The sequence below is a fragment of the Aristolochia californica genome, unplaced genomic scaffold (genome assembly GCF_029961685.1).
Source record: "Aristolochia californica isolate CCGP_79_NKW_82.1479 unplaced genomic scaffold, dmAriCali1.0.hap1 SCAF_16, whole genome shotgun sequence".
Taxonomy (NCBI): Eukaryota; Viridiplantae; Streptophyta; class Magnoliopsida; order Piperales; family Aristolochiaceae; genus Aristolochia; species Aristolochia californica.
In genome coordinates, this window is record NW_027181837.1 from 14,242,585 (window position 1) to 14,247,924 (window position 5,340).

A 5,340-nucleotide genomic window follows, 5' to 3' on the forward strand; every position below is an offset into this window, starting at 1 on the left:
ATAGTTGATGGTGATAGAGGCTCGAATGGGTTGCTGAAGAACAACGAGTTGCGGGCACCGATGACAGTGCCAATGGCTGTTACAGAGAGGCTGTTACAGGCGTAAACAAAAAGCAAGATATCTAAAAAAGAAGAGATTCCAGAAGACTACAACTATAGAGGATTTAACGAGTTACTTTGATACCATATAATAGATTGTTGCTGATTGAATTGAATTATTATTTTATATTGATTTAGAGTAGTATTTATATACAATTTTATAACAAGAATCATCTAAACAGAAGTGTGATTGAGAGGAGTCAAAATAGTCCTATTCGTCCTATTCTTATGAAACACTAACCTATTAGTTGATGAATTTTTACAAAGTCAAAATATTATGTTATTTACAAACTATCACCACCAATTATGAGATTTCTTTACCGTTCATTCAAAAAGTCCGTGAACACAATTGCAAGTCAAACACCAACCGCTTTCCTTAAACACACTTGCGTAGGTATATTGACAAAAGGACTGGGCAATCTGCCTATTCCGAAAAGGGTGGCGTTGCACGATAGAAAACCCCACGCGGACAAGCCCTCTGCGATTGCATGGGAGTCATGTATAGCTTCTTGTTTCGCGAGTCTAAATACTGTTTACAAAGTTGGGTTCTTGTAGACTTTGGATTGGTACGGCGGAAAGACAAAAGGACAAAAAGGGCAACACGAAGGTTGTTGGGTGTTCCTGTTCTGGGTAAGAGAAGGTGAGGCCAGAAGACCTGGAGTGAATCAAAGAAGCTGTAGCACATAGCAGCCCCTGCGATACTCACTTCTGTGCTGCAGTTCACCATTGGGTTTGTGACTGTGGCCTTCGTTGGGCACCTTGGGACTGTGGAGCTTGCTGCTGTATCCGTTGTTCAGAATGTCATCGAAGGCTTTGTTTTTGCAATCACGGTATGTTCGTCTACCATGCTTCTCGTTTTTCTTTCTCCTTGTCTGTAGGCACCGATTCGTTCATGGCTTCTGCTAATCCATTTATCTCTTGCTGGTTTTGCATCTCCTTTATGCACTTCCGTGGGCACAAATCTGCTTCTTCATTCTTCTATGGTTCAGTTCTCTCTCTCTTTCTCTCACACATTACACACACTCACACTGTTAATATCTAAAAGTAGAATCAAAGCATTTCAACTGATTCATAGCTAGGAATGGGAAGCGCCTTGGAAACACTCTGTGGTCAAGCAGTTGGGGCAGGAAAATTTCATATGCTTTGAGTTTACATGCAAAGATCATGGATAATTACTTGGGTGACTGCTATACTTCTGGCACCAGTTTACATATTCACAACACCCATCTTGAAACTCCTCCATCAAACGGATGAGATATCTGAAGTTGTAGGCAAATACTGCATATGGGTGCTTCCACAATTGTTTGGTTATGCAGTGAATTTCCCACTACAGAAGTTTTTTCAATCTCAGAGCAGAGTTTGGGCCATGGCTGCTATATCTTCCGTGGCATTAGCCCTTCATGGTCTGTTGAATTGGGTGCCTGTTACAAAGCTCGGACATGGTCTGATTGGAGCAGCCATGGCGGGGAATATTTCTTGGTGGTTCATTAACTAGGCACAGTTTATCTACCTGGTGCGAAAGACCACGAAGGTAGTACGTGGCTAATGCAGTTGCTGTTTGTGGGTTGTTCAGGTAGTTATTATCAGTTGTTAATTAGTGGTTAGTTTTCCTGTAATTATATGGCTATATATAGCCGGGATGAAATGGAATGTAGATATATGGATTTGATTCTCATTTAGTCTCTTCTTATCTCTAATTCTCTTCTCCTCCTAATTCTTCTTCGTTTCTTCTTCCTCTATTCTCTTCTCTCATCCCAAATCCTTCGTATCAGTGGTATCAGAGCAGTTATGACTTTGGGATTCCATTCCGCGAGTTCCCTTCCTCTGTCTCTACGTCTCTCTCTGTCAACGGTCTTCAATTTCCCCAACTCTACCCAGAAAATCAATTTTTTTCCTTCCGTCCTTCCCGTCTTTCCAAAACTCGGAATAATCTTCTCCAAACTGCTGTTGCCGCTTCCTTTCAAACCTCTATGTTCCAACATTTTTTTTGTTCCCTCCGACGTAGCTTCTCTTCCAATTCGTACTGAACTCTGCCATGAATCTTCCCTCCTCTCTCGGCTGTCAATTTCCGTCGCCGAGAAGCAATTCCAAAAATCGGAGTTACCGCAGCCCTTCCCTCTGTCGCCGGGAAGAAATTCCGAAATCAGAGAAAATCTTTGTTCGGGAAAAAATTTCGAAATCAGAGAAAATCTGAAGCCACCGACTTCCTCAACGCTGTTGTTGCCGCTGTCGAGACTTGACCTCTACCACCAAAGCCGTCATCACCTCCTCGCCGCTACCGTTGCTGCTGTGAATCAGACCTGTAGATCTTCCTCAACGCTGTCAGAATCGACTTCCTTCCTCTGTCACCGGGAAGAAATTCCGAAAAAAACCGCGTCGAAAATCTCTGTTTGGGAAGAAAACAGAGCCACCGACTTCCTCAACCATGTCGTTGCCGGAACTCGACCTCTGCCACCGAAGCCGTCATCGCCTCTTCGCCTCTTCTTCTCTTCAGGAAAGAAACTCCGAAATCAAAGTCACCGCAGACCTTACTCGGTCGCTGGGAAGAAATTCTGAATTCAGACTCGCAAATCTCTGTTCGAAAAGAAATCAAAGCCACAAACCTTCCTCGCCATTGAAAATCTGAGCCGCAGACCTTCATTAGCGCTGTTGTTGCCGTTGTCGGGACTTGAGCTGCACCACTGAAGCCGTCATCGCCGCCGACGGAACCAAAAATTGATAATTTCGTTATTGCCGCCCATGGTACCGCAATCGAGAATTTAGGGAAGAAAAAAGTTCTCGTTTGCTACTACTATTGACGTCGCCGTATACTCATCCAGATTTGACGAAAGTCTTCTCTGGAGCTTTCCGAAACCTAGAGCCAAAAAAAAAACTGGTTCCGTCCATTGTTACTCGCGGCAAAACGAACACAGAGTTCCGCAACGAGGTCAACAAAATCTTGGCACGACACGAGTCAAGTTTTGATCAGGTGAACGCAGCCTTACAAGCCGTGTTAACCGAGCTCCAGGCTCTTCGAGCCTTCCGTAGCCAAAACATTAGCCCTTCTAAAACCAACCCATTTGCATGTGATGAATCCTCACATCCACAGATTTCTCGCTCAAACACTATAAATGACCACTCTCATCAACACCTCAAGTTGTCCTTTCCAAAGTTTAATGGAGATGACCCAATTGGATGGATTTACAAGGCTGAGCAATACTTTGAATTCAAACACATTGCACCAGAACTACAAGTTCAGCTAGCCTCCTTCCATTTAGAGGGCATCGTCTTGCAATGGCACAGGTGGTTGATGAAATTTCGCGGACCATTCGCATGGGATGAGTTTACCAAGGTTATACAACTTCGATTTGGTCCAACCGACTACGAGGACCCTTCAGAAGCTTCGAATCGCCTTAAACAAACCACAACCATAGTTGCTTATCAAGAAGCTTTTGAAATGCTTTCCCACCGAGTGGACGACCTACAGGAAAAATTTCTAATTAGTTATTTTATTGCAGGACTTTGAGACAACATTCGCATTGACGTTAAAATTAAACAACCTAGAACCTTGGCAGATACAATAGGAGTGGCTCGGCTCATCGAGGAACACAATCAGCTGCAGAGGTAACCAAATCACCAATTACTTTCCCAACCAACTTTTGCGACACCAAAGGTCTCAACCAACCCAATAGCTGGGGTGCTAGGTCCTCCACCAACCCAACACATAAACCAAAGCCTTAATACTCAACCAACAACCTTCCGCCGAATAACCAACCAAGAGGCACGAGAACATCGAGAGAAGGGGTTATGCTATTATTGTGATGAGGAGTTCGTTCCAGGCCATCGTTATGAACGACCACAATTATTTATAATCGAGGATTTTCCCCCTATGGGCATCAGGGATATTGAGGGCGATCAACCAAAACCAGACCCTCCATGAAGTTTGATAACATTTCTTGGTTCCATACAAAGTCATTACGAAAGTTGGTCTGGTGGCTTATATACTAGCTTCAGGACAAGGAGCCTATCCTCATGTCATCCTTGAGGACAAGGATCTTAAGGGGTGGGGAATGATATGGTCACACGCAGAAAGACCACGAAGGTAGTACGTAGCTAATGCAGTTGCTGTTTGTGGGTTGTTCAGGTAGTTATTATCAGTTGTTAATTAGTGGTTAGTTTTCCTTTAATTATATGGCTATATATAGCTGGGATGAAATGGAATGTAGATATATGGATTTGATTCTCAATTAGTCTCTTCTTATCTCTAATTCTCTTCTCCTCCTAATTCTTCTTCGTCTCTTCTTCCTCTATTCTCTTCTCTTATCCCAAATCCTTCGTCTCAGGGCACTTCATAAAGCTCTCACTTTCATCGGCAATTGTGTTATGGTAAGTGTTGAGATCAAAGCATTTTGGTACTTGAATTGATTATGGGTTTCTATGTGCTGATTGTCAAAATCTGGTTTTCAGCTTGGAGCTTTGGTACTTCACTGCAGTGATCCTTCTAGTTGGTTCCTTAAAAAATGCTGAAATTTCTTTGGATGCTATTTCAATTTGGTAAAAAATTATTTTCCTACCAGTGAAAATATCTTATTTGGAACTCATTATGATCATACATAAATTATGCTTAAACATTATCTACTTCTCTAGAACATTTCATGCATCAAGCACCAAGTGTATCAAACGAACTTGGGGTTGGCCATGCAAATGCAGCAAAATTTTCAGTTGTGGTAGCTGTATCCACATTAGTAGTATTTGGATTACTCTTCGTGAGTATAGTTCTCCTAACAAGATCTGATTTCCCCAAGCTGTTCACAGATAAACCTGTCGTTGTAAGGGAAACATCTAAACTGGGATATCTTTTGGCAGCAACCATCCTTCTGAGCAGCATTCAGCCAGTCCTCTCCGGTACCCTGTTTTCCTCAGAATTTACAGCTTTAATGGTCTCACATTTGTCAGTCAAGAATTGGGTTACACCTGTTTTCGCAAAATTTCAGGTGTGGCAGTAGGTGCGGGATGGCAAGCTTTGGTAGCAGTTATCAACGTAGGATGCTACTACCTTATAGGATTACCAGTGGGAGCCTTGCTTGGCTTCGAATTCAAGCTAAATACTCTGGTCATTACTGTAAGGACTATAGACACTACCTATCTACACATTGGTATGATATTGTCTACTTTGGGCTTAAACCCTCATGGATTTGCTCTTGGGTTTTACTCCCAAAAGGCATCAAGCTTACTACGAGCATCAGAATCAACAAAAACATAA

The 5,340-nt window shown here is 42.6% G+C and overlaps 1 pseudogene; it reads left to right on the forward strand.

Annotated features, from left to right (window-relative positions):
* Window positions 1-586: 586 nt before the first annotated feature.
* On the forward strand, window positions 587-5,340 carry LOC137952637 (protein DETOXIFICATION 33-like; annotated as a pseudogene).